Genomic DNA, 8463 nt, shown 5'->3' with positions numbered 1-8463 from the left:
TGGACTACTGCCCTCTCAGACATCCATAAGGCATTCGTCCTCACTTTCTTCAGGCCACTGCTCAAAGGTAAACTGATAAGACAGTTCTTCCTGACTACCCTATCTAGGAGAACTCCCCCCTCCCCCACACATACAGTGTCCTCACCCTGCTTTACTTGTCTTTCATAGTTGTTTTGATCACTTCCTACATATTTGTTGTCTGTTTCCCCCACCTCTTGTAATGTTCTACAAGAGCAGGAATTTTGTCTCCTTTATTCACAGCTATATTGCCATTATTTAGAACAGAGCACTTGACATGTAATCTGTAGTCAGTAAATACTTGGTGAATGAGTAAGATTAAGTGCCAAATGACTGTTAAGATAGTAGTATGGAAATTAGAAGAAGTAAAATATTGACTGGAGTGGCTTATAAAAGCTTCCTGTAGAAGGCAGAACCTAAATGATTCAAATGGGTTTGGAATGGGGAAAAGAGGGGAGGAAATGGAAGCCCAAGCCAAAATAAACAGAGCAGTAATCCAATCTACAGTGATGCGAATATGCTAACCTCTAGAAGCATAACTAAACTAGGAAAACTACTAATAGCTGATCTGTGAAAATTTACCTTGCCTCACCAAGGGCTAGTTTATAATTTCCTTTAGCAATCAGTTTTGTAATGCCATTCTTTGTGCTTCTCAAGAGATCCTCGTGAAATTGAGTTCTGGTAGCCCACAGCAGCAACTTCGAAAGAGCACTATAGTATCATTTTTTTACATATTTCTTCACATTCCCTCACTGCTTCTCACTAGGATAACCTCCCAAAATGATCTGACCAAACACAAGTAATTGTCTTAGGTGATGTTTTGAGGGAAACCAAGCTAAGAAAGTTAGTGTAAGAAGAAAGCCTGAAATGCAGCTCTCAGGTCTCTGGGAGTGGGTCAGTTATAAGTCAGATGGCAAAAAGAATACCTCTTGGTGGGCTACATCATCACAATTACTAAGGCTCTTCTTACCTGTGGTGGATAAAAGATGAACATGAAACATTAGTCTGCAAGGTAGCACTGGCACTTGAATGGGAAGGGGGCAATTGTACTTATAAGGATGAGGAAATTTGCTGGCTTTTTTTTTTTTTTTAACTTTCATAGTCTGCCAGCTATCAACTCGGGGCTTACCACAAGAGCTGGAAAACATCTATATTAATATTTAAAAAAACCCCTCATTTCTTGTAGCCACAAGACAGAGTGCTAAATATCCAGTTCATTATTTAATTATAAGTGTAGTAGGTCTCTACCTTGAAGTCAAGGCTCTAATAGGGAAGAAATAGACCCTGAGACCTAGAAAGGGGACAGTTGTGTGGGAAATACATGGAAACATGAACCCCTAAATTCCCTGGAACTGCCTGGGCTGGTAGAAGTTACCCCTCCCCATTGTTCAGCAGAGCAACTTTCTCTCACCTGAATACCACAAAAAAGCAATAGAGACAGATGCCTGACAAGATCATGCTTGTCCTCAAGTTCTGCTCCAACCTCCTCTCATTGCCTTCAGATAAAAATTTAGGGTCAGCTCTCAGTATAGCCTGAGTGGGGAAGTGCAGCCCTCCTTTGAGGAGGAAATAGCTCTGTCACACAAGGAATCACTAATCTAGCTGATGACAACTGTCAACAACTAGGAGAACACATGCAAGAATCTCACAGTGGATATTGCAGGTATTGGACTTGGGGGTGGGGGAGAAGGGACAAAATATATGGCTGGAAAAGGGACAAAATATATGGCTGGATAAAGAAAGATTTAATGACATAGGAGTAATCTCTATGACTCAGAATCTAATAGCTGGATGAGGACACCTAGAACCAGTCCCAATGCCCTGCTTAGATAATTCCTTGAAGCTTGAATGAAGAAAGCCTACAGTAAATTAAGCAGGGATAGTGAAATGGCCTTGACTGAATATCGAGGAAGGAATCAGAAGCCTTAAGGAGATGGTATTTTTATAGTGAATTTATTATGTGAGAACCAAGAACCCAACACCTGGCCATGTTCTATGGGAAGGCTTGGCGGACACTGCCTTCAGTAAGGTAACATAGAATACACTGGTGAGAAGGGCATTGCTACCTTTGAAAAGCTTAGTGTCCTCTGTAAGCTGGGGCTAAAGTAGAAGATGCTTCCATGGAACTAGGATTCCTAATAATAGGGACAATGGACACAATAGGATTCCAGAAAAGCAGAAGCCCAGCGACAGCATTTAGCCAACAGAAGCAAGGTGAATGCCTTTAACAAAACTAGCAGCAAAGCTAGAGTAGCAACCAAGTTGCCTTGTCCTGTAGGCTTACAACCAAAGCATTCCTAAGGATAAGACAGATATGTGTCCCAAGCATATTTTTTGCCATGAATAACCATAAAAACAAATAGAATTAGTGAGCAAAAGACTGACACTAACTTCCTTAACAAAAGTAACCTTACACCCACTTTCATCAACTGAGGGAGAATCCAGTTCCCTTGAGGAAACTTGCAATGGCACCACAAGTTATCTACATTATACTCCCCAATAAATTCCCCAAGAAACCAAAAGCCATTTACCCAAGCACATTGTGCAAAGCGAATTATCAGATTTTCAAGGCCTGTTTGACAGAGGGACTAAATTTACACTGATATTAAACAGTCAATATGAAGGCCAAGTGATTAAAGGAGTTTGGGCTAAGTGTGTCTCATAGTGTGTCCAATGGGTCTGTGAACTCTCCAAGGTTTAATTGGTATTGATATGTTTGACAACTGATAGAACCCTCTCTGATCTGTGGTAAGAGTTCTTATAGTAGGAGGGGCCATGTGGAAGCTCTTGAAATAATCTCCGCTCCCTGGTCCCAGACAGTAAATCAGAAGCTTATTGCACTGAAGGAGAAATTGCAAAACTTGTACTACCAATAAAGACTTAAAAAATGTAAAGGTGATGATCTCTATCATATATCTATTCAATTTATAGTTTTGGCTCTTGAAAGAATTAGGTGGATCATGGTGTATATTGGTAGACTGTGTCCAAGTTGTAGTTCCAGTAGCAGCTGCTATTGTGCCAGATGTGATATTTTTACTAAAATAGATAAAAACTATCTTTCATACATGTTATCTAGTTATTGAGCTGGCAAATGCCCCATCTGTAAAGCAGAATAAAAGCAATTTGCTCCTTTGTGAAGATGACTTCAGTGCACATTCACTATAGTTCTTTAGTGCTTGGATAACCTTCCCACTCTCTGTCAACACTGAGTCCTGCAGGAACCTTGCTTGTCATGAAGCCCTCTATCTTGTTGACATCAAGCTAGTTGGACTCAGAAAACAGGAGGCAAGTATAGGATACTCTAGGAAGATACATGTGTGCCACAGAATGGACAATAAAACCTATAAGGATTCGGAATCTTCCAAAGTTAGAGGCATCTAATGATTTGGGAAGAGTCTTTTGGCATCCTCTTTTGGGTTTACCAGAAATGAGAATTTGAGACAAGAACTCGTGTGCAGGTAATTTGTTTGGAAGGTCATTCCAGAAAGCAGAAGGTAAACAAGAGGGAGAGGGATAGAAAAAACAAAGGCAGCACTAGGGTTCAAATGGAGGATATTGCTCTGGGCATGGGGCTCAGTTCCTGAGGAACTGAAAGCCTTAAAGACTGGAGTTTGGAACATTCTCCACAGCTTCTGTTCAAACTTCCAGCATGTATATGAACACTATCTAAAGGACATTGGTAGTATCAAAGATGACCCTGAAACGCTGTGAGTACAGAATGGATCTGAGTACCCACAAAAGTGTTCACTATGGCTGTGGCTTAAATCGGAGATTTGCCAAAGGGATGTCATGTGGGGCACAGAAGCTACATTCTTTAAAGTAAGGGAAAAGTTATTGCATTTTGTATCCCCTATCACAAAAAAAGAGATAAAGCACCTCATGGCCTCTTGATTTCAGAGGCCACATAGGCCTCATTTATGGATACTGCTTTAATCTGTTCATTATGTCAACTTTCAGCTCTGAATTGGGGCCGAGGGCAAGAGAGAGCTCTGTAGCAGATTCACACTACACTGGATTGTCAACTGCTCTGTCACTTGAGCTGTGTGGCCCAATAGATTCGATGGAGCTGGAGGGATCTCTGTAGCTAATGTTGAATGGAACCTCTGGAAACCCTAACAGAAGAATCACGGTGCAGACTGGCCGATCAGAGGGCCAGTGCACACCTTCTTTAGCAGAGAAGAGCTCAACTTTGATAAGCTCCTGTGATGCTCCTGGTGCCTAAGAGAGACTGGGTGCTCACCATGGAATGTCAAGTGGCTAAGAAATTGCAGGTGCCCATCATGACCTAGTTGTTTTCAGATTCAGACCCACTGAGTCATAAATTCAGACAGGTGCAGCAATCTGCTGTGGGAGGAAAATGGTACATTAAGGATCAGGCCTGAGCAAGTCTAGAGGGTAAAGAAAGTTGGATGAGTGGCCCAGACTCATATCACCTACCTCTGTTGCACCAATGCATCTCAGCTTATACCTGTGGTTTCAGGAGGGTCTTCCATAGGACTACAGAAAGAAAAAAACAACAACACAGACCTTATTCAAAGATCAGTTGGCTGAATAGCTTGGTGTGAGCTGAAAATGTCCTACTGCTCTATTGCAGCCCCACTCATCGGTGGCCCCGAAAAGACATTGGGATGAAATGCTCCCAGGGGACAGAGCTGTGAGCACTTGATTGTCCACTTAGTATGGAGGGAGAAATGGCCTTTCCTTTCTGAATAGTTTCTACTTTTGGACAGGGGCTAAGAAGGTGCAAAATTGCCTGTTTGGAGACAAGGAGCTCTGGGGAAGAGGCATGTGGATAGATCTAAGGGAGTGGGCACAAAATCCTAAATCTTCATGTCTCACTTTATGCCCTATATAGAGCCTTTATCACAGAGGAGGCCCTCAGTAATCAAGTAACACAGTTGTCTAGTGTGTTTTAGCCTTTGTTCTTGGCTACTTCAGTGCTTAACTGATAGGCCCGTGTAGAGAAAAAACCATGATGTTGAGGAGGAGTCATAATGCCTGGCCCGACAGCTAAAGCTTCTGTTTACTAAAGCTGGTGTAACTACGGCCTCTTGGAATGTCCAACCTGTCAGTAGAGACAATTGATGGTAAATTCGGAAGGAGAGCAGCCAGCCACTTTGTTGATTACATAAGAGCCCTTCTTTACTAGCAGAGCAGTGATTTGTCTTTATGGAATTGACACCTCTTGACATGAATTTGTCCCATTCACAGTATCTTTGCCAGCACTACAGTCTGTTGGACTTACAAAACACCTGATATTCTGACACATTGCCTCTGACTGTAGGACCCATTTTATGGTAAAAGAGTTGTAACAAGGGACACATGAAAATGGGATCTACTGGTCCTACAGTACATTGCATCACCTGGAGGCAGTTGGCCTAATAGAACATTGACATGATCTAGTGAACAACAAATTTCCTGCTGAGGAATAATAACACCCTGATAGGTTGGGAGGCCATCATCCAGGATACTTATATGCATAAAATCCACAGCTGATAGAAATGGTCTTGTGCTCCCTTAAGCTAGAATATATGAGTCTGGGAACCATGAAGTAGAAATAATATTGCCCTCTCTCACAATAATTTCTGGTGACTCAGTTGAAGAACTTGTGCTTTGCATTTCTCTACTAATTAGAGGTTCCGGCCTCCATGGAAAAACTCTTCTACTAGGAACTATAATAGGAGCCACCTAAACTGAAGTTATGACTACATACTAGAGGACATTTTGGTGCCTCATACTAGAGGACAAGCAGGTGGAAAAGAGACCTGGATTCTTATCAGGACCTGCTACATAATAGACCCTGGGTATTATGAATGTTGCTCCACATAGTGGGACAAGGAGGATATATGTATACAAAGCTGAGAGATTCTCTGGAGTGTCTCTTGGTGTTTTCATGTCCAGTGAAATTGGTGAATGGGAAGTTGCAGCAACAGTGACCTAACAAAGGCAAAGCAACTAAAGGCTCAAATGCTTCAGTTACCCCACTAGGCAAGCAATAGCTGTAGTGTTGGCCAAGGGTGAGATAAATCTAGAATAGATGGTGGAAGAGGAAGAAGATGGCTATTAACTACAGCCACAGGACAGGTTGCAGCAGTAGGATCTCTAGCTGATTCTATTAACCCTTGGGTGTTAAATCTTCTTTAGAAACTGCATCTTCTCAATCTTGCCTAGTTACTTCTTGCTAATAGTGTTTTGCCTCAAGCATGCATGTTTTTGCTTTCTGCTTCTTTGATACTACAAAGGCCTGAGGGAGCTGATTGCAGCTCCCCCACACACTTACACATACACAGACACACAGACACACACACACACACACGCATACACGCATAGCTTCTCCTTTGAAGGTTTAAGAAAGTTAACACCCCCAGGCAATAGTCCACAAATGGGAGATGGGCACCTTTGGATAAATGCTACTGCCTTGCATCTCCTAGTAGGACAATATTGAGAGGACTTCTTTATGTTTCTCAGGTTCTCAGAATGTCTTGGGCAATCATCTTGCCTAGTGTGAAAACTTAGGCTCTAGAGTCAGGCTAAATTTAAATACTTGTACAACTACTTGCTTGTTCGATGTCTTTGGACAAATTACTTAATTCTTCTAAGTCTCAGTCTTCCTATGTGTAAAATGGGGATAATAATAGTACTTATCTGGTTAGTTGTTGTGGTGATTAAGTGAAAAATGGTTAAATGGTTAGCACAATGCCTATTGTCTGATCAGCCCTCGGTAAATGTTAGCTATTAATTTTATTAATATGACCTACTATCGTTGTGTTTCATCCATTTTATTTGCATAATATTATCATCAGCTGCCCCTTTTCTATCTCTGCCATAAAGAATTACTCAGATGGCATTTTCAAGCTCGGCAGGTTGTTATTGGTAGATGCATGGTTTCAGATGCAGTGAACAGAATAACTAGTTAATTTTATTTTCATTAATTTCTTAAAAAATAAGTATTTATTGAGCACTTACTGTACATGCTGCTGGGCACTGTGGACATGTCATTGAGAAAGACAGATGTGGAAACTTGCCCTCACAAAGCCTACCATTGTCTTGTGGTGGAGACAGTTATTTACACAATTAATTACAATGTGATTAGTGTTAATGATAAGAGAATTAGGTACAGGATGTGATGGGAGTGATATGCTATGCTAATGAGGCTATGGCTGCAGATTCAATTCCCCTGTAGGTTAATTGATTTCCAGGACTACAGGTTCTGCTCTGCTCTCTCCCAAATGCGCAGGGGTTCACAGAGCTGGGCCATTTGTGGACACCAGCCCCTACTCCTATTCTTTCCCACCGCTAATAATTTGTGTGGTGGAAATTCTACATTAAGAAGAGTTAGCATTTATAATGAGATGGAGAAGTATTTTACTCGTTTAGTACCTGGTTTAAGAATTCCCTTTGAGACAAATTTTTCTTTTCTTTTTTCTTTTTTTTGTAAGAAGTAATTTGATAGCATCTTAGAAGATGATTCCTAAACTGCTATCTATGGAGGGCTGGTCTTTTTAACATGAAGTTCCTTTCACTTCTTAGAGCAGTGCTCATGGAAATATAATGTACACCACGCATGCAGTTTACAATTTCCTGCTAGCTAGCTACATTAAAAAAGTGAAGTGGAACAAGTAAAATTAATTTTAATAATACATTTTATTTAACTCAATATAGACAGATTATCATTTCAAAATGCAATCAATATAAAAAGTTATTAATGAGTTATTTTACATTAATTTTTTTACATAAAGTCTTGAAAATCCAGTGTGAATTTTATAATTCCAGCACATCTCAGTTCAGAGTAGCTATATTGCAGATACTCAATAGTACATGTGACTACTGGTTACCATATTAAACAGTGCAGTCTTAGAGCATTTTGATGAATTATGGTGATACATTTAGAGGGAAACAAAGTTTAAAGTACTAGAGGAATCCGGGAGCAGGGATCAAAGCTGCATGGAGGAAGGAGAGAGAAAAGAGGACCATCAAGGTGGTATGGCTGAGAAAGAGCTGTAGGGAAAGAATAGGTATTTCATTGAAATTAATTAATTATAAATTAAGTGTCTAGTTTGTAATTCCATCACTCCCAACTTTCTGAAAAGCTTCGGTAAATCTGCTTTGCTCATTAATGCCTCTGTGCAGGTGGATTATTTCAGGTGAACTTAAAGGAAGCTAAATTCTGTGGCCAGCTTTGGGTGGGATAATAATTGAGACTGCTCCCAGGGATGTAGGAGCAAGCTGGTGGAATATTGCTTAAGCCTAACTCCTGTTTTGCTCAAGATAAGCATATCCCTTCCCACACTCCTCTACTGCAATGTAATTTGTGAAGGGTTTATGGCAGTAACTGTTCAACCTAAATATCTTTTCTCAAGGCTGTTCTTTATCTCACGGCTGTAACTAGAACCTTTGAGAACTGTTTCATTTTAAACTTCCTTCTTCCTTAACTTCTATAATACT

The sequence above is a fragment of the Pteropus medius genome, unplaced genomic scaffold (assembly GCF_902729225.1).
Source record: "Pteropus medius unplaced genomic scaffold, Ma_sr-lr_union100, whole genome shotgun sequence".
NCBI lineage: Eukaryota > Metazoa > Chordata > Mammalia > Chiroptera > Pteropodidae > Pteropus > Pteropus medius.
This window is presented reverse-complemented; position numbering follows the sequence as displayed.